The sequence below is a fragment of the Anabrus simplex genome, chromosome 4 (genome assembly GCF_040414725.1).
Source record: "Anabrus simplex isolate iqAnaSimp1 chromosome 4, ASM4041472v1, whole genome shotgun sequence".
In the NCBI taxonomy this organism is placed as follows: Eukaryota; Metazoa; Arthropoda; class Insecta; order Orthoptera; family Tettigoniidae; genus Anabrus; species Anabrus simplex.
Window position 1 is genome coordinate 391,207,687 of NC_090268.1, and position 22,479 is coordinate 391,230,165.

The following is a 22,479-nucleotide window of genomic DNA, read 5'->3' on the forward strand; positions in this document are numbered from 1 at the left end:
GTAGAGTGCATTCGTCCAAGACAAACTGGGAACACCCCAAACCTTATGGTTTAGGGTGTGGAGAACGCTGACGAACGCTCGGTACATGCAGAAAGCTGTTAGACACGTTCTTTTGCCGTTTTTGCAACAAGAAGTCGATGTCCTGTTCCAACAGGATGATGTTGGCCCACACACTGTCCGTGAAAATCAACGTGCTCTGCAAGACGTGCTGCTTCTTTCCTGGCCATCACTATCTCCGGACTTGTCTCTAATCGAGCACGTTTGTGACATGATGGGACAAGTGACTCGTGCGACTCGTCAACCCACAATTCTTAGAGAACTACGTGAAGAGGTCGAGCTGGCGCGGAATAACGTATCCCAAGACAGTACTCGCCACCTGTAAGATCGACTGCATACCAGAGTAAGCGCCTGCACTGCCACCTGTGGAGAAAACACTGCGTACTAATATGCGTGTTTCAGCATGGGTCGATGCCTGGTACCTCAGATTTTCTTGAGCTATTGGTCTGTAAATGTAATATAATTTCCTGCACTCCAGATGTATTGTTTCTACAATACATTTTGAGTGAATTGGAAACCTTTCAAAGGCTGTTTTCTTTTTTCTTTCTCCCGGTAGTACAGTGTTTAAATGTCGAGTTCGACGTAAGGTTCCGTAACTCGTCTGTTACCGAGTTCCTCCTTGCTAATGGAGTACCGATGGGGTCGGAGGAGAATAAGTTTTAACTAGGGAGGTCGAATAAGAAAGAGGAAAGCGTGGCAGATATATGCCTAAAAGGAAAGCATGCCGGTCGCCAAAAATTATTCACAAATTATAAGAATTATAAGCCCGGTGGTGATGGTGATTATTGTTTTAAGAGGGAAAATGGAAGCGGACCAACATTTCGAAAAATGAAGGTATCTGTCAAAGAATGGGCGTAAAAACAAAATACCCGCTAAACCACGGAAACCTAATACAATCGGGCCAATGGAGGTCGAAAAGGAAGGATGCAGGTGAGAAGCCGGCATAAGTAAGTGGAAGCAATTTCAGATTCAGCTAAGGGAACCGTCGCCTCTTACGACAAGCAGGGGCTACCGTGGATGTTATTCTACCACCACCACCCACAAGGTGAAAATGATGAGCCTCCTGAGGACCGTACGTTCCTACAATCATTAATCAAAGAAGAAAGAAGAATGATCTGACTCCATGTCAAAAATATGTGATTCCACGTCAAAGGACGGAGAGGGCTCATGACTCTGTACTAATACCATTGGGGCCGGAGGAAAATAAATTTATTCGGGAGAGATTAGATTAGGGAAGACAACATGGAAGAACTCAGCACAAGTACTGGAGGCAGTGCCCAGTCAGATTGGATCCCATGGTTGCCACTTCACGTGTCACGGTGTACTAGCCATTAGGTGCAAAAAGTCAGTATAATATAATGACGTACGGCCTCCAGAGAGGCCTGGTGTGGGTCTTTTCCTCGTGGACGGCCTATTAGGCGACCTGCATGTCTGTGAAGATGAGGGCCCTACCTAGGATGATTTCTAATGCTAAATACGCCACACACACCCAGCCCCGAGCTACTGGAATTAACCAATTAAGGTTAAAATCTCCAACCCGGCCGGGAATCGAACCCGGGACCCTCTGAACTGAAGGCCAGTACGCTGACCATTCAGCCAACGAGTCGGACGAAATGTCAGTAGAAGAGAAACTAAGATTATTGATTTTTATTCTATTAACTAATTTTACTGTTTTCTGAGACGCCGGGTGCCGGAATGTTGTCCCGCAAGAGTTCCTTTTTTGTGCCACTTAATATACCGACACAAGGTTGACGTATTTGAAAACCTGGAAATACCACTGGTTTGAGCCAGGATCGGGCTCGTCAACTTGAACTCAGAAGCTTATGTTCTACCGCCGAGTTATATACTCAGCACAGGTAGTTGTAGATCAAGACGGCTCACACGAACTCTGCAATTTTTACCTGCTCCTCAACACCCGAACTCCGCAACTTTCACAAAACCGCCCTTACCGCCAGTACAGGAACTCCGAAATTAGCAGTAGACCTGTGATTTTCTCTAGGCCACTCCCCGCAACACATCAGTAAGTCATATAAAAACGAGCTTCAATTGCAAGTACTGTTATTGGAAAGATATTTTGAAGCTAACGATAACATTTTAATTTTGTACGAAACACATTACAAAGAGTACAATCTGTCCATTTTACCATTTTGCCATTGCACAATTTTCTTCTGGACGCCGTACTTTGGTTTGCTTGTCAGATGTTTGTACGTAACCTGAGCCGAAACTACTTAGCCGAATGTAACAGTCTATTTGTACACTTCTGAAGATGATCATGACCCCATGAGTGTGATTTCCCACATTTCCCAGTGTTGAACTTTTGGCATTGCATTTCCCTTCTTCGAGTATATCCAACTAAAACGTCTGAATATAAAGTTTTAAAATAGTAGGAGTGTCTGACCCCTTTCATTATACATTATATCACCATCCTACATGTTCAGCAGCACTTTTCAGCACCTTACTTTCTCGGCGCTAGGTTCACCACCACTATGCTCTTCTCTGCCGTCAGGTACAAGCTAGCTGGACGCTCCTGTTTCTTCTACCTGAAAGGCAAGTTGCAGAATTCGGATAGGGGGGTTCCTGAACACTTTTCTGAATTGCGGAATTCGTGTCCGCCCGATCAAGAGTGCTCTACTCCGTTAACGTGAACCTGCTTAACAGGTTTTGTGTTGCTCTTGAAGCCATTGTGATAAGGTCGAACAATACACGTGATATAGAGTGGAGATACTAAAGAATTGTTTACAGAACTCTCTTCCCAAGCAGCTATCTGAGCCTAACCGCGCACTACTTGACAAAATCAAAGATTTATGTTGGGTGATTCGTATGCCACTGCTTTCGTTCAAAACGTAGTCTTGCGTTCCTCGACGTATTTAACTTACAATATTATGTTTAACGTCTCAATTGACAGACGAAGAAGCAGGGTACCTGTTGCAATATAATAATAATAATAATAATAATAATAATAATAATAATAATAATAATAATAATAATAATAATAATAATAATATAATCTTCTTCAAAGTAAGGCAAAAATTGTGCTAAATATGTGTCGTTACACGCATACTCTGTTATAAGATGGCGCTGTGTTGTCTCGGGCGCTCAGTTGTATGTTTTTTTTTTGCTAGGGGCTTTATGTCGCACTGACACAGATAGGTCTTATGGCGACGATGGGATGGGAAAGGCCTAGGAGTTGGAAGGAAGCGGCCGTGGCCTTAATTAAGGTACAGCCCCAGCATTTGGCTGGTGTGAAAATGGGAAAACACGGAAAACCATCTTCAGGGCTGCCGATAGTGGGATTCGAACCTACTATCTCCCGGATGCAAGCTCACAGCCGCGCGCCTCTTCGCGCACGGCCAACTCGCCCGGTCAGTTGTATATTAGCTAGCGTTGTAAATACATCGTAGTCAGTTGTGTAGAATAACAAATTTAATAATGGAAAAAAGAACACTTGGAAGAAACGGGTGCCGGTGATATTTGTATGGTAGACGTAAATTTTAACGGACGTTCTCGGTTTATATTAACCTCCCTATATATTCATCTTTCCATCAATTCTGGCGATTTGAAAATGTTCCTCTTTAGTTCACTCATGCGTTACTCTGAATCAAGTTTAATGATTGATGACGAGTTTGGTATAGATATAGATGTGCCGGTCATCATGATGGCCCATTTTAATGTAAAGATCCAGAGAAATGAAAAGGCATTTGATGTTCTCAAACGTCACTTTAATTTGAATGTTGTGCTATCCCAGCACATTAGGCAATTCATTTATTGACCTTACTTTACTCGTAATCTTACACCCGATCTCTTAAATTTTTGTCTCTTATTTCTCATACGCAGAGAACCATACAACACCGAGTTCAATCAATCAATCAATCAATCAATCAATCAATCAATCAATCAATCAATCAATCAATCAATCAATCAATCAATCAATCAATCAATCAATCAATCAATCAATCAATCAATCAATCAATCAATACTGATCTGCATTTAGGGCAGTCGCCCAGGTGGCAGATTCCCTATCTGTTGCTTTCCTAGCCTTTTCCTAAATGATTTCAAAGAAATTGGAAATTTATTGAACATCTCCCTTGGTCGACGACGTAAAATGAAAAGTGGGAAGGAAGCGACCGTGGCTTTAATTGAATTACAGCCTCAGCATTTGCCTGACGTGAAAATGGGAAACCACGGAAAACCATCTCCAGGGATTCGAACCCACTACACCCCGCATGCAGTAAGCCACTGTAGAACATTCGTAAATATAATATAGTGGTAAAAATTAGACTAAACATCAACAGCAACGTTGTCTGAAAGTGCTTTATTTCAGAGTTTTGGTGCGCAATATCCTATGTTGTTAGCCATTAAAAGCATGGACCACTGCAGCCTTCGAGTGTGACATGTTCGTTTATACAGCGAGTCAAAATTGTCAGAATTAAGAAGAAACTCATTATTCGCATAGCCTGTGGAAGAGAATTCTTGGATGGGTAGAATCATGGTGTGAAATTGTGGGAGAGGGGGGTAAGGGAGGGTTACCCCCACCGACGATTTTATCTCCCTACTAAAATTGCCCGGTCGGGGGGGTGGGGTGGGGGGTGGGGGTGGGGGTGGGAGATTATTTAATTATATAATTATGAGTAAAATGTAGGACACATATATTACTTAAATTAATGTGTTTTACTGTGCATATATTTATAAAAATATCACCAATAATATACAAAAATAATAGAATGACTGCCAGACCTTGAGCAATAAACCAACGTAGCGGTGACAACTCCGCATCTGCAGCCTATTTTTCATGTTTCACTCTGGCAAGTCCATCTGAAACCCGGGAATAACTTTCCAATGTTTATCATTCTTCTTATAACAACAAAATTCAAACAAAAAGATTTACAACTTACTTTTTTCTGGGAAAGGGCTAATTTACTTACAACGGAATTATATTCTAGATTAGAATGTTAAACTAGTAGTATTCCTTGTGATATTTTCTTTCCATGGAATTGCCTGTTGTACACTTGTTTTAATTGTTGTTGTTGTTGTTGTAAGTCATAGTGTAACATTTTGAAATACTTTAGGTACGCGTGAATTTTTATGAGACTGTGTTGTAATGTTAAGTAAGCTCAATCTACATTGTATGTTCAGTCTTCAGCCCTAAGGCTGGTTGGATCCTCGACAGCTCTGCCATCAGCTGTCATAGATGGCCTAGGCATCACTGAAGAGGCGTACTAGGGAAATGAGGAGTGAGGTAGTTTCCCGTTGCTTTCCTCACCGAGTCAGAAGTTGCTATTACATATCAGTCTGTCAAGCCCACTGAAATGCATGCACCAACCGACCCTATGAGCAACATTTTCACACCATTCATAGCAGGGACTGGCTGCAGAAGGAATGGCATTATTAGCATCGCTCATACCTCAGTCACTTTCATATTGTCAAAGCCAGGGATAAGACAGAGACAGATCAATAAAAGTAACAAAATCGCTCTAGCCCATACCAGAAGACATAGTGCACTGTAAACACTAGGTCCTGCCAGCAAAGGCATCAGTCTACATTACGCTATTTTAAGCCATAGTGTTAACCACTGGAAATACTCAAGTTGTGTGTGAATTTGTATGTGATGATGCTGAATTTAGAATGTTAAAGTAGTAGTATTCCTTGTAATATTTTCTTTCAATGGAATTGCTTGTTGTACTCTTGTTGTTGTCCTTGGCTAATTATTATCACACTACTGTAAGCAATAATTGCTACCGGCATATTTCCCAGTTGCGATATATTTGTTAATAATAATATACTCCCACCGCCCGCCAGCCACTGCCCATAATAAACACTGGTACTTACGCCCTATGATCCTTCTCCAAATCCCCTCCCCCCTCCCCCGATATTTCTTTCCAATTTCGCACCCTGACCTGAATACATGTGACATCAATAATTAAAATCTTGTTAATTTCCCCGTTGAGTTTTACTTATTCCTCATGATTAATTCTATTAGAATTATTTTCTGTTCACCAGCGACTGAAGTGCAGCATGTGTTTGTTATTCCGTTGACTCTGTCAAGTAAGGGGTTTGTTTGTTGTACGTAGGCCTGAACGGAGTCTGTGACATTTCAAGAGCAGTACAAGGACGAGCACGTCTCTTTTTACCGAATGAGTTGTCCGTGCGGTAAGGGGCGTGCAGCTGTGAGCTTGAATTCGGGAGATAGTGGCTTCTAACCCCACTGTCGGCAGCCCTGAATATGGTTTTGCGTGGTTCCCCATTTTCAAACCAGGCAAATGCTGGGACTGTACCTTAAAGGCCACGGCCGCTTCTTTTCCATTCCTAGCCCTTTCCTATCCCATCATCGCCATAAGACCTGTCTGTGTCGGCGTGACGTAAAGCAACTAGTAAAAAAAAAAAAAGAACAGAAAACTTCTCTGTCTGCACTTTCATGGAGGTCACTTTGAACATGGTTTTGGCTAAACTGCATGATGTAGCCTACTGTACTGTAGGTAGGTTGTGTTGAATTTATGATCCATTTGTTTATTTGAAGCATGTGGGAGAAGTAATTTTGTTTTCTTTACGTTGCTCTGGGTTGAATTTAACTCTGGGTAGAATGTATCTACTCTACGTTTACACTACGTACTGTAGCTCAGCTGAATTTGTGATCCTCAAATTAAAATAAACTCTCGGAGGAATGTATTTCGTTTGTAGTGCATAACTACGGAATAAAGTAATTTAAGAAAAAGTTGTGCATAATACTTTTATCTTAACTTTCTATTATACTCGCGAAGTTTGTATAGTGACTTATGAACCACCCTGTAGTTTATAGCATGAAGAATAATTCAGACTTGATTGTACTTCGCTAAATCAGTAAAGGTATACCAGCAAAACAAAACACCTGCCATGATTGGCCCGTATTCTATTTAAGGCAGACCAAATTCTGCGGATGGCAACTGATGATGCCATTAAATGTGTCACCAATTTAGGTACCTTAGTGTAGTATTTAGTTAATATAACGAAAATATTGTTAATTTTACATGCCTAATTGTAATGTGTAGCCATACGGTAAATAAATAAATAAATAAATAAATAAATAAATAAATAAATAAATAAATAAATAAATAAATAAATAAATAAATAAAGTGCATTGACGCAGGATTTTATCCGGGAATAAACTTATTCTTTCCTATTTGATAATTTTCCTTCTTCAACCCCTCTTATGTGCTGCTTCAGTTTCTGGGCAGAATTTTGTATCATTCTGAATACTGCATCCAAGTTTGTTCCTGTGGACATTGTTTCAATGTACGTTGTATTATTTACTTAGGTTATTATAATCAATCAGGACATTTATTGGCCCAAAAAGTAACGACCCCAAAAATTAATCCAGATTTTTGATATTTTATTGTATACTGTATTTGTAATCATCCTGCCGTCCAATGGGATAATTTTATTGGAGATTCCTTCACAAAGCAATTATACTGTATATCCTTACACCCTTAACACATCAGAAAATTTCCCCTAAACTTCATTAGGGTTAGATTTTAAAATTCATTTGGAACTTCAGAACATGTTTTAAGCCCATGAAAACAAGAGGTCATCGTCGCTTTGGAAAGTGTCCCACTCTGTGAAAAAATGCTTACCCTTGCATGCCTATAAATTATTGTTTTGCTTCTGAGTCCCAATTGCGAATTTCCTCTCTAGCTCAGGCCTTCGAGTAGCTCTGAGATTTTCTGACTATTCTAGGAATCTTTGTAGTCTCAGGTAGTCTGGCACGAAGTTATAAATTTCTTGGGTGCTTGGAAGTACCTAATTAATTCCTGTATGCTCCACAGTCACATTTTGGTGATAACAATTTATCCCACTTATGGAGAGCATCTGCACACCTGCCATGATTGGTCCGCGTTCTATTTAAGGCAGACCAAATTCTGCGGATAGCGACTGATGATGCCATTAAATATGTCACCAATTTAGGTACCTTAGTGTAGTATTTAGTTAATATAACGAAAATATTGTTAATTTTTCTTGCCTATTTGTAATATGTAGCCATACGGTAAATAAATAAAATAAAATAAAATTAAGATAAATAAATAAATAAATAAATAAATAAATAAATAAATAAATAAATAAATTCCTGTATTTTTGTACGTGTTAAACTTCCATTTCTCATTATTAGTATGCATTGTTCTAAGCTAGCTTCCCAACAAGCGCACTGTAACGATAGGCCCTTGTCTGTTGGCTGGTGCAGAGAGAAAGAGAAAAGTTGGCATCACAGTTCTAATGCTCTTGTATGCTAGTCTAATCCTTCTCTCCCGCTTTCCTCACATCCTAGTGAGACCACGGGTGCGGTCTGTGGACTTGGCCCGTCTTTACAACAAGGTGCCTTTCTTGACGCCAACGATACAGTGCAGGAATGTATTCAACCTCGTTATAACGTGTAGAGTGTGGTTTGTTCTCGACTTAGAAGAATTAATCAGGAGCAGCTGAAATCCCCAGCCTCGTCATTACCATATCGTCGCTCGACCGGTAAAAGGTTGTATTCCACAAAACTTTTCCTATCAATTATTCTCCTTAAGACTGGTCACGCCTCCCAGCCACGTATGGATATGCAGTCCATCAGAACAAATTTTGTTGTGTTCATTTTCCTATGCCCGTGTGTAAAGGAAAATGAACCTTACAGTACCGTACTGTAGGAATGTACATTTGTATTACGTATTTACGCACTCCTAGTGTACAATGCATGTAAGGTCCATTTTCGTTTAATCGTCGACATAGGAAAACGAACACAATGGACATTGTTCTGATGGACTGCGTATCCATATGTGGCTGGGAGGCGTGACCAGTCTTAAGAAGAATAATGGATAGGAAGAGTATTGTGGGATACAACGTTTTACCGGTGAAGCGACGATATGAATGGTAGAACACGATCAGATTTCTGTGGTGATGGTGGCGATTATTGTTCTAAGAGGAAGCACAACTGGGCAACAGAAAAAAAAAAAGAGGTCTGACACTTCGAAAAATAGAGATATTGACAAAAGAAGGGGACGGGGTACAGGGGGACGGGGGACAATAAATGAAATATTCTCTAGGCCTCAAAATCATCATACTGTCGGGGACAGAAAAGAACAAGAGTTCACCAACGGAGTCGTAAGTGTAGTTGGAAGCATTCCTCATGCTGCAAGTACTGGGCGAGTTGGCCGTGCGGTTAGGGGCACGCAGCTGTGAGCTTGCATCCGGGAGATATTGGGTTGGAACCTCACTGTTGGCAGCCCTGAAGATGGTTTTCCGTGGTTTCCCACTTTCACACTAGGCAAATGCTGGGGCTGTACCTTAAGGCCACGGCCGCTTCTTTCTCATTCCTAGGCCTTTCCTCTTCCATCGTCGCCATAAGACCTGTCTGTGTCGGTGCAACGTAAAACAAATAGCAAAAAAAAAAAAGCATGCTGCAAGTACTTGGTATCACTAAACAAAGAAGTTGTTTTGATGGTGTGGTGGTAGGACTTCTGACTTCCTGACATATTCTCCGTTTCGCCAAACAATGCACTGATAACAGATCTTACTTTATCATTACGTATCTTTTAATTGCCTTATTCATTGCTTATAACGTCGTCTATCGGTGCTGAGCACTTGAGTGAGGAAGAAGTCACATTCTGGGTAAGATACCTTACGGGAATTTATTGTTGTACGTTACTACAGTATTATGTTTTCTTGTTCATGATAACTGTCAATGAATATGTACCAATTTGCTAACTTGAATTAAAAGAACAAACACGAAACCAAAAATAGCAAAGGAGTTAATATTAGTGTAATATATGAAATATGACTAGAGCTTCCGTGGCTCAGACGGCAGCGCGGCGGCCTCTCACCGCTGGATACCGTGGTTCAAATTCCGGTCACTTCATGTAAAACTTGTGCTGGACAAAGCGGAGTCGGGACAGGTTTTTCTCCGGATACTCCGGTTTTCCCTGTCATCTTTCATTACAGCAACCCTCTCAATTCTCATTTCATAGCATCTATCAGTCATTAATAAATCACTTTAGGAGTGGCGACCCCATCGTACCAATAGCCTATATATGATTAATTTCATTACATCCCTGATCCGACCAATGACTGGAAAACAGGTTGTAGGTTTAAATTTTCATCTCAGACCTGACTCAGGCATACGCTAAAGTTATTTCGTAAGAATTCAGTATTAGTCACTTCATTGTGAATGGTATATTTTTCAACACGATAAAGAGTTATTTATTTGCCTCTTATTGCTTCTGGTTCTGAAACTTTCTGGTTCTGAAGCTTTCTCTTATTGTAAACCAAGAGTCACAATTAACTGAACTAATTCAACTTCCATTTACTAGGAAGTAACTTTCAAAAATAACCCATAAAATAACTGTACTGGAAATCTATATAAATAAAGTTGTAGAGGGTCCGCTGTCTGTAATTTCTTTTGTTTTGCCAATTTTTCAGATATTTATCCGTTTTAGGTCAACTCAAGACCGAATCGGTGGTTTTTACTTTTCGTGTCTGTTTGTCTGTTCCACTATCACGTCGAAACGGCTAGATAGATCTCAACCAAACTTCATATTTAGAGTATACTCATCCCGGGGTAGGTTTCGATATGCATATCATTTTAAAATCTTTGAATAGACGGGGGGTTCATAGGAAAACTAGAACGGTTTCCCTCCATTTTCTCTTCTACCATTGATGTTCTGTAAACTCCGTTTACCGTACGTGAAACGTCTCTTCATTATAAATTCGTGGTTGTTCCTTGGGTAGAAGGCAAGAGAGGCGTCAATCGGCCTATCTGCGGGATATTGGCGGAATATTGTTGGAGGTTATAACAGCCCTCGAATAGATTAAGTAATAACACCATTAGTCATCTTCTTATTTGTTTACCTAAGAATCACTGCACCTAAATTTCTCCTCTGTTACCGCTTTATTATATCCATAACTCACACCAGCATAATTTATTGAGGGGCATTTGATTTTCCAATACATTCACTTGGCATTTACATATTTTTCGTTATCCGGCTGTCCTCAGTTATAATCCATTTTCTATTAATTTCAACTTTCTTAACAGTATTATTTTCTTCCCTAATTACGCCGTATGTACGCGAGTGCTAGAAACTACTGGATGTATTTCCACCAAGCTTCATATTTAGAATCCACCTGTCCTTGATAGGTTTTAAATCCCTGAACTAACTGGGGGTTTATACGAAACCGAAACAGTGATTTTGTACTCCCACAAAATATACACAAGCAAACTTAATGGAAATCTACCTACCTTGATGGAAATTAATTTCTAAACCTTTTCTGTAATGTGCATCATTTCGATACGAGGATTAATAAGGGAGATATCATTAACGGACCGTTTTTCGGTACAAGACGCATCGGAGTTAACTCACGAGCGGGTGCGTGTGGAGCGTATTTTTACACCTTGAACCAAACTTTATATTTAGCATCCACCTGTCCAAAGGTAGGTTTTAAAGGTCAATAACATTTAATGTTCCGGAATGGACTGGCGGTTTATAGGGAAACGAAATGGTGATTTTACTCTTCCACAATATATACAGAACAAGACCAAGCTGACTGGAAATCGACCAAACGTGATGGAATTCCACGTCTAAAACTTTTCTTCTTGTGCATTTTTTCGTCAGGAGGATTAATAAGGGAGATATCATTAATGGTCAGTTTTGCAGGTTAAGTCAAGCGGACTTAGCCCAAAAGGTGTTGTACATGGAGCAGATTCCTTATCTATATAAATCAAATCGTAACGACTGTGTGCCTCTACATTGACTATTTTGGCGAAATTTTCGTACAGCTTTCCGTTTAAGGGGTAATAATGACCATCTGCATATTTTTTTGGTTTAGTTTCCTGACAGTCATAATTTTTACCCTCCTCGCCCAAAATCTAGATTGCGGCATGATCTGCCAGAAGGAAAAGATAATTGAAATTTGACAAAATTATGCGTTTTAGCCTGTAACGGACAGAAAACTTCCAAGATCTTTAAATTGTTCACTTTTTATCCCCGAGGAATATAGAAATATGGAGGCAATTTTAATGATGGTGCAGACCTTCGGAAAGTCCTATCACATAACGGATTGCACAATCTACGTTCAATTTGGAATGAATTTGTAATAGGTCTTATAACTTTTTGCCTATCTGTATCCCTTTTACGTTTGATTTTTCTCTATTAATCGATGTTAAGTAAATTTGGACTTTTCACATGCATAATTCATACTTTCAATTACTTATATGAAGTACAGAATCATCAAACTCTTCACGAAATTTGGCCCACCCAGTAGCCATACGAGAGCCAAATGCTATGCATGTAGCTGTCACATAATTTTCCGAAAATTAATGCAATGTGAGATAATCTTACAAACACTTTACCCTGTTGAACGTTTCTAACTCAATATGGCCCAAGAATAGATGAGATATCATAGGACCAGCCATTTAGGCCACTAAATCCGGCGTCTTATGGTATAACCCTTTTTTGTCGATATGACGTACGTTTAGCAGCAGTTAGTCTGTAAATGAAGGTCTGCAATATTGTAAACACGCATATACTTTCATATGTCGATCTATATATATATATACTCACTGATGTCGATTTGTAGCGATCGAGAAAGGGTGTGTCTGCTATTGTAATGAGTACTCCCCACACCGACTTTGACTGGCAGTAGGAATGGGGTCCTTTTACAACTCCTGTGTAACTGTCATTAGTAAGGAAGGCCTACCATTGTAATGATTAGTTCACTTCTCGATTTGACTTGCAGAAGGCAAGGGAGCATGCATTTTTGTTTAAAACTCCCCTACCCGATTGTGTTTGGCAGTAGGCAAGGGTGCCCACCATTATAAACAAATGTCCTCATCTAATATGTGACTAGCATTAGGCATAGTGACCTGCTATTTTGATGGACACTCACCAACTTGGTGTGACTGGCAATAAGCTAGCTGGCAGTAGGAAAATGGGCCTGACATTATAATGATAACTGCACAACTCAATTTTGACTGATAGTAGAGTAATTGCCTGCCATTATAATAAAAACTCCTCAACTGTAGTCTGTCTGGAAGTAGGAAAGGGGGCTGCCATTTTAACGAAAACTCCCCAAATCGATTGTGTCCGCGAAGTAGGCAATGGTGCCTGCAATTATAATGTAAACTTCCCAAGTCGATTGTGAATGGCAGTAGGCAAGTGAGCCTGCCGTTATATCACAAATCCGTAACATACACTTTACATTGGAAACAACGTATGGGGACCTTCCCATGCTCATTCTCGAATAACGCTAAAAGACATGCAATTTTAAAACAATCTTATTTACTGCATGTACAGTATTTACTTCGATATTCGAATACAGTGTAGAATACCGTAGCGAAGCACGGGTACATTTGCTAGTTGGAGAATAATAATAATAATAATAATAATAATAATAATAATAATAATAATAATAATAATAATAATAATAATAATAATAATAATAATAATAATAATAATAATAACCACAACTAAACAGAAAGTAAACATTTAGAATACTAGCTATTGAATGAAGAGCCTGACATTCGGTTACGGAGCTGGTCTGGTATGGCGTTCCAAACGCATTCGGCACCTGACGTGAAGGCGTGAATGTACCGTTTGGCGTTTGGTTTGGTGTGTGCTGGAAGGTCAGATACGAATTAGGACTTCTTTCTTAATTAAACGAGGAAACTGATCATCATCAGCTTTGTGGTCACTGAACAAATCCAAAATATCATAGTTATTAAACGCAAATTCACTATGGTGGAACATATGCAATTCACCGAAATGAGAAATCAGTAACTAATAATATTATTTTAAGTTCAATAAAAATACTCAATATCAATCCTTTCGAGGTGATATCAATACATCTACTGGCTTATAAAATCAAGATAATCGCACTGCAATAAATCATGGAAATAATCTTACCATATAATAATCAGCGTTAAGAAACAATTAAACTAAATTCAGAATTAATTATTTCATCAAATTAATGTATTACATTCCTTCACAATACCAAATACGTCCTTCATGTGTGATGATTCGATATTGTATCCCATCTAATTAAACAAATTACAGAGGCAGACTAATGAATGTTCCTAGGACAACACTTTAACTTCCACCTTATCAAGAAACAATGAACAGTGTCTGAGTTTCACAATTCTCAACTATTCCCTTTTCTTTAGATTCAATATTATTATATTATGACATTGTCGGAAAACTCCTTGCCTGAATGGTGAGCAATGATACCTTCAGTTCAGAGGGTCCCAGGTTCGATTCCGGGTCGGGTCTGCGATTTTAATCGCGTTTGATTAATTCTTCTAGCTGTGGGACTTGGAGGTTGTGTTTGTCGCAACACTCCTCTCTTCATATCCAGACAAAACACCACACCACACTACTAACCACCACAGAAACACGCAATAGTGTTTACATACCTGCAAATAGAGTTGGTGTCAGGAAGGACATCCGGTCGTGAAACAGAGTCAAACAGCTGAAGAGTTCGCACCCACGACTCTACATATGTGGGAAGAGTGGTAGAATAAAAAAGAAGAAGAAGAGGACATTGTCTGAAAAATGGCCTTTCGCTATTACACTAGCGAAAATGGAAAGTGTTACACCATGAAATACCACTGCGATATTATTTTATCAAGCTTTATGGACATTTTCATCACATACCAAGTAGTTAATAATTAAACTTTCAGTCCATTCGTAGCTGTCCATCATCATCATCATCATCAGTATGAGGTACAACCCCCATGGGCACGAATACACTCTTCTAGTCGGTGTGGCAGAGAAGCAAACAGCCTCCAGATGTCATCTTGAGGGATTTCTTGCCTTACCTGAAACACATGCTGTGACAGTTCATGAATGTTCCTGGCTGGAGGCTGGTATGACCGTCACATCCCAGACATGCTCTATGGGTGACAAATCAGGAGTCCAGAAAGGCCAGTCAAGAATCCGTAAATTCCTCAAGGCATTTCTGATGTGAACTGCAGTGCGGGTTCTTGCATTATCCTGCTGGAATATACCATTTGGCACCCTCGTCATGAAGGACATGACAACAGGGTTTATCGTTCTTGCCACATAATGGCGAGCATTTAGTTTCCCTCCAACAAGTACCAAATCCGTCCTGTTATCATACAAATTGCTCGCCACATCATGATTCCAGATGTTAGAGAGGTACACGCTTCGATAATCGCTGCTTCTTGTGACCTTTCACCAGATTATCTACGGACATGTCTACATCGATCCAACCACCACAAACAGAAGCGAGACTAATCGCTGAATTTACACCGTGCAAGTCTCCGTTGTCTGTGGTTTGGTGTCAGTGGTAAACAACGCATGGCAACTCGAGATCGCAACCCAGCTTCCAGTAATCTGTTCCCTACGGTTCGTGGTGACACTCTGCCTGTAAGCTCTGCCCGGATTTCAGCTGTTATTATCTTTCTGTTCATCAGAGCCAGCAGAATAATTCTACGATTTTGTCTTGGTGAAGTCCTTCTGGAAGGAGCCGTGCCTACTTTTCCTGCCACTCTGTTGTCCTGAGTCCATCTCCTTACTACTCGTTCTGCAGCCATTGCACTACATCCAACTGCCTGCGCTATCTATCGTTATGATGCCTCCATATCCCTCATGCCAATGATTCAAACGTTCACAAAGTCCGAAATATGGCGATAAGCTGCCTGTGCACGTAATGCAGGTATGCTGTGTTGCGATCTCTGCCTGAAAAGAGAGGTAACGTTAGACACACCCTACAGCCATCATGTACACACACCAGCCGCCATCTTTGGGAATAGCATTTTCCTGTACTAACAATTAGGTCGTATGAGGATGAAATTTAAATCAACATATCTCGCAGACATGAAAATACTGGGATATAAGTTTGGTGACATTCGGTAAAGGTGTTCACGGTTTAACATTTTCCATTTCCGCTAGTGTATTTTAAAGCGTGTTAATATAATCACCCCCCGCCCACCACCACCATCAAACCCCATGGCACTACAGCGCTTGAAGGGCCTTTGCCTACCAAGCGACCGCTGCTCAGCCCGAAGGCCTGCAGATTACGAAGTGTCGTGTGGTCAGAACGACGAATCCTCTCGGCCGTTTTTCTTGGCTTTCTAGACCGGACCCGCTATCTCACCATCAGATAGCTCTTCAATTCTAATCACGTAGGCTGAGTGGACCTCGAACCAGTCCTCAGGTCCAGGTAAAAATCCCTGACCTAGCCGGGAATTGAACCCGGGGCCTCCGGGTAAGAGGCAGGCACGCTACCCCTATACCACGGGGCCGGCAATATAATCACAGTTAATATAATTATAGTTGTAAACATACAGAATTACTATGAACGTAAAAGAAGGTTGTTAGCAGAAATATATTTCAGACTGTCGTTGAAAAATACTGACCACCGGTAATAAGTGCCGAAAGATTAATAAATAATTTAAGACAACTCTCAGTATTTAAATCGCAATTGGATTTTCTTTATTTCTTAATACGTTCACCCTCGGACTCAGTGAGGGATCCCAACTCTACCGCCTTAAGGGCAGTGTCCTAGAGCGTGAGACATTGGATCGGGGGATACAACTGGGAAGGAAGACCAGCATCTCTCCCAGGCGGCTTCACTTGCTATGCTGAGCAGGGGCCTTGGGGGGGGGGGGATGGTAATATTGGAAAGAATGGACAAGGAAGAGGAAAGGAAGCGACCGTGGTCGTAAGACAGGTACCATCCCGGCATTTGCCTGGAGGGGAAGTGGGAAACCATGGAAAACCACTTCGAGGATGGCTGAGGTGGACTGTGTTTTCTTAATAACTCATATAATGTGTATGACTATGGTCTTTTATAAGATCGTTTGCTGGTAGAAACATATGGTGAAAATGTTCCATCGATTAGAACATGAGAGACATGGTTTCGATAAGGTCGGTAGAGGCAGAGTGGGTCTCTGCCCTTAAGTGGCCACGGCTGGTCCGTGGTCCAACAGCTCTGCACTCCGACCGGCCAACGGAGCAGAGGAGGGGTGGCCTCTGCATTCGGGAGACAGGACCGGGCTGGACCTCACGGCTTGCCCCAACCGTCGACTGTCCTGAGAATGGTTTTCCATCGTTTTTCATTCTCCTGCACTAAAGCGAATGCCGGGACAGTTCCTAGTATAGGCCACGGCCGCCAATCCCCTCACCTTCTACGCAAATCTCCTTCACCGAACAAATCTCCCGGCCTGAGAGACGGCGTCACCGCCTAAGAGGCACGCCTACCGCTTCAGGGGAGGAATGAACACATTTTAGTAGTAATACAGTAGTTTCGACAATTTAAACGAGGTGATTTCAACGTGAAAGACAGTGCGAGAAATTGCAGGCGTTACTGTATAATGACCCAACTCGAACTCAACAGCAATTGACACAAGCATTAAATGTGCCATATGAAACAATCAGCAGATGTTTACGAGCATTGGAGAAAATCAACAAACTCGGTAAATGGTCCCACACGATTTGAATGAACGGCAAATGGAAAATGCTGCTTCAACGCCACGAAATAAAATCATTTCTGTACCGAATTGTGACGGGTGACGAAAAATGGATTTATTTTGAAAACCCGAAGCGGAGAACTTTCTGGCTGTCACCTGACGAAGCCGGTCCTTCAACACCAAGGCCAAATCGCTTCGGCAAGAAGACCGTACTTTGTGTGTGGTGGGACCGGAGCGGTATTGTATGTTATGAACTCTTGAAGCCCGGCGAAACCGTTATTGCACAACGCTGTCGCCAACAAATGATTAATTTAATTCACGCATTGATCGAAAGACGACCGGAATGGGCCAGAAGATATGCCAAGTGGTTTTGTTACGCCACGACAATAAGCCGTCTCACATAGCTAAACCAGTGAAAGACACCTTGAAATCGCTTGGATCGGACATCCTTCCGCACTCGCCGTACTGTCCTGATCTGGCGCCTCTACGCATCAATCGGGCACGCGCTCGTAGAGCAGCACTTCAGCAATTTCGAGGAAGTTGGAAAATGGCTCGACGAATGTTCTGCCGCAAAAGACAAGCACTTTATCTGGCATGGTATTCATAACTTATCTGAATGATGGGCGAAGTACACTGACTGACAGAGCAAATGCAACACCAAGAAGGAGTGGTCAGAACTTTATGCCAATTGCAGGGCAGACTGACGTCACTGAGGTATGCTCATGATGTGAAATGCGCCGCTGTGCTGCGCACGTAGCGAACGATAAATGGGACACGGCGTTGGCGAATGGCCCACTTCGTACCGTGATTTCTCAGCCGACAGTCATTGTAGAACGTGTTGTCGTGTGCCACAGGACACGTGTAGAGCTAAGAATGCCAGGCCGCCGTCAACGGAGGTATTTCCAGCAGACAGACGACTTTACGAGGGGTATGGTGATCGGGCTGAGAAGGGCAGGTTGGTCGCTTCGTCAAATCGCAGCCGATACCCATAGGGATGTGTCCACGGTGCAGCGCCTGTGGCGAAGATGGTTGGCGCAGGGACTTGTGGCACGTGCGAGGGGTCCAGGCGCAGCCCGAGTGACGTCAGCACGCGAGGATCGGCGCATCCGCCGCCAAGCGGTGGCAGCCCCACACGCCACGTCAACCGCCATTCTTCAGCATGTGCAAGACACCCTGGCTGTTCCAATATCGACCAGAACAATTTCCCGTCCCGTCGATTGGTTGAAGGAGGCCTGCACTCCCGGCGTCCGCTCAGAAGACTACCATTGACTCCACAGCATAGACGTGCACGCCTGGCATGGTGCCGGGCTAGAGCGACTTGGATGAGGGAATGGCGGAACGTCGTGTTCTCCGATGAGTCACGCTTCTGTTCTGTCAGTGATAGTCACCGCAGACGAGTGTGGCGTCGGCGTGGAGAAAGGTCAAATCCGGCAGTAACTGTGGAGCGCCCTACCGCTAGACAACGCGGCATCATGGTTTGGGGCGCTATTGCGTATGATTCCACGTCACCTCTAGTGCGTATTCAAGGCACGTTAAATGCCCACCGCTACGTGCAGCATGTGCTGCGACCGGTGGCACTCCCGTACCTTCATGCTCTGTTTCAGCAGGATAATGCCCGCCCACACACTGCTCGCATCTCCCAACAGGCTCTACGAGGTGTACAGATGCTTCCGTGGCCAGCGTACTCTCCGGATCTCTCACCAATCGAACACGTGTGGGATCTCATTGGACGCCGTTTGCAAACTCTGCTCCAGCCTCGTACGGACGACCAACTGTGGCAAATGGTTGACAGAGAATGGAGAACCATCCCTCAGGACACCATCCGCACTCTTATTGACTCTGTACCTCGACGTGTTTCTGCGTGCATCGCCGCTCGCGGTGGTCCTACATCCTACTGAGTCGATGCCGTGCGCATTGTGTAACCTGCATATCGGTTTGAAATAAACATCAGTTATTCGTCCGTGCCGTCTCTGTTTTTTCCCCAACTTTCATCCCTTTCGAACCACTCCTCCTTGGTTTTGCATTGTCACTGTCAGACAGTGTATGTAGAGGCCGATGGCCAATATTTTGAATACACAAACAAATGAATTTCCCTTCGAAATTACGTGTTTTCTTTACCACAAAAACTGGCAAAACCTTATGCATACACCTGGTACTCTCATCTTGAACTCGATAAAACATCTCCACTTTACAATTTATACATTAAGAGTTTAGTGTACAGCCAAGGAAATGTAAGCAAGTACTGTTGGTGTCTCTTATCGCCGACCTGTGTACAAGTTACTAACTGGCAGTCTGTCGTTTCCTGCCTTATCATCATCAAACTCGCAAGTACAATATCAAAACCATCTTCAAGCCTAATATCATCATAGGCAATTGCTTACGATCTGTCAAGTATCTTATTGGTTTAAACTGCGCTGGAATATACAGAGTGTTTCCGTAAGAGCGTGCAAACATTTAACAGGACATAGAGGATGCTCCACTGAACAATTTGATGGAGGGAACCTGGGGTCGGAGAAGCCAGATTAAGGAGGTAATAGGTATTCAATCACATTATTGTGCACTTTTAAAATTTACATTAGTTACAGTTAACTGCAATTAGAATTATTGATACAATGAAAGTACCATTTTCACTGTATCTTACAAAATGTGCTGAAACTGACGGCCATCAACCTCAATGCACGCGTGATTCATAGCACGTTCTATCACGGGACAATGTAAATGGGGTACAACTGAGTCACCTTATGGTCAGGTAAAGTAAACAAAACCTGCATCATGACGTTCTCCTTGTTCTCTTGCAGGAAATAATGAATGTACATGTAAATAAACAGCAAAGTACGTGTAAACTTGAACCCATGTTAGTTGTAAATAAGCCGGAAAACAGTAATGTGAGCAAAAGCGGTAGACAAGTTTACTTCATATCTCCTTAAGCCGACTTCTCCGACCACAGGTTCCCCACCTCAAATTGTTCAATGGAGAATTTTCTATATCCTGTTAAATTTTTGCACGGTCTTACGGAAACACCCTGTGTATTATTCCTTGGCTCTTTGGATAGGTCTATAATGGCTAAACATGTAGAAAAATAGCAATGAGGGTTAAGGAACATCGCAGACATTTACGTCTTTGCCAGCTAGATAAATCTGCTGTGACAGAACTTGCCAGACACAGTGACCAACAAATCACGTTTGATGCAACTTCTATAATTTGTACAGAGAAACGTGTTATACCTAAAATCATTCGTGAGGCGATTGAAATGGCTGAACATCCGAATAATTTTAACAAAGGGATGGCTATATACTGAGTAGATCACGGCTATCCTTCATAATTAATTCAGCAACATCCTTGACTCTGGACGCTCTGAATGAATTATATTTCTAACAGGATCTTCCTGTCTTGAGTCGAGCTACTATGAAGTGACAGTTGAAACTAAAATCGTTATATTGCTCTGAAGACGATCCTGGTCGCACGTTCGAAACGCGTCAGCTTATAGTGTTACACGATCTAACATCCCCAAAATTATATATCATATAATTTAGCAGTCGTGAAAGTCTACGATTTAATAATAATAATAATAATAATAATAATAATAATAACTGATACGGAGTTTGAGTGGAACAGAGAGGTGAAAGAAGGTGCTGGCTTGAATGGGTCTATCTACGACAGTCGAAAGATTAATTTACAATTTTAAAAATTAAGGTAACATTTCTTTTCGGATATTAAATTTTAACAAACAATGCGCCAGGCGACAAATCAAGATTTCAGTTACAGAGCTAGTTTGGCACAAAATAGAAAAAAAAACAAAAAACAGGAAGACCTAGAAAAAGTTAGTTACAATTTGAGCTCCAGGCTCCCTATTTACAAAAGTCCCTGCATCACTACTGTTTCGTTTAGTTATATAGTCAAGGAGACGAATCTACCAATTTCTTTTACAGGATATTTAAATCTCACACAATTTTCACCAGTACCTTTTGCTCCAAAGGTTACCAAGATACGGCCTTCCAAAGGCACCATTCAATGTTTACACAAATTACAAGAAAGAGCCTCTATGTTCTATAATTCTACCCAGGTGACTGCGCTTCCAAACCCTTACAGCCTAATCGAGGCAACCTTTAAGTTTACATTATAGATTAGAGCGTCCTTGCTCAATAGATTTTACACTTTCAGGCCTCTCGAGGCACAACCTACATTTAATGGTTCAAACAGATATCACTGTCTTCAACACACAACAGTTTAACCACTTAACAGAAACAGAAACAGGAGTACTGAAATACTCATTCTAGCGAGCTTTGGTGGGAAGAAAAAAAAAAGTTACTGGCCCGCAAATCAAAATGATGCGGAAGCAGACACTTCCACTCCTTGACACGGATACTTAGAAGTTTTAAACCCTAGTAGGGCTCACTGTCCGACGTTACAGGGGCTAATCCCATACTATTGAGGTGACTAGATGGAGGAAATTTAAGTTACAAGGCTACATATAGAAAACGGTTACAAAAATATGTTGTTGTTTGAGTCATCAGTCCATAGACTGGTTTGATGCAGCTCTCCATGCCACCCTAGCCTGTGCTAACATTTTTTATTTCTACGTAACTATTGCATCCTACATCTGCTCTAATCTGCTTGTCATATGCATAAATTGGTCTACCCCTACCGTTCTTACCACCTACACTTCCTTCAAAAACCAACTGAACAAGTCCTGGGTGTCTTAAGATGTGTGCTATCATTCTATCTCTCCTAGCCAAATCGATCTCCTCTCACCAATTCGATTCAGTATCTCTTCATTCGTGATTCGATCTATCCATCTCACCTTCAGCATTCTTCTGTAACACCACATTTCAAAAGCTTCTATTCTCTTTCTTTCTGAGCTAGTTATCGTCCATGTTTCACTTCCATACAATGCCACGCTCCACACGAAAGTTTTCAAAAACATCTTTCTTATTCCGATATCAATGTTTGAAGTGAGCAAATTTCTTTTCTTAAGAAAGCTCTTCCTTGCTTGT

The 22,479-nt window shown here is 41.6% G+C and overlaps 1 protein-coding gene across 1 annotated transcript in view; it reads left to right on the forward strand.

Annotated features, from left to right (window-relative positions):
* Positions 1-9,631: 9,631 nt before the first annotated feature.
* LOC136872754 (facilitated trehalose transporter Tret1) overlaps positions 9,632-22,479 on the forward strand; it is a 55,363-nt gene continuing 42,515 nt past the window's right edge. The window contains exon 1 of the mRNA XM_067146584.2: positions 9,632-9,672. The gene's annotated coding sequence lies outside the window, so the exon portion shown is untranslated. The remainder of the gene's footprint in view (positions 9,673-22,479) is intronic.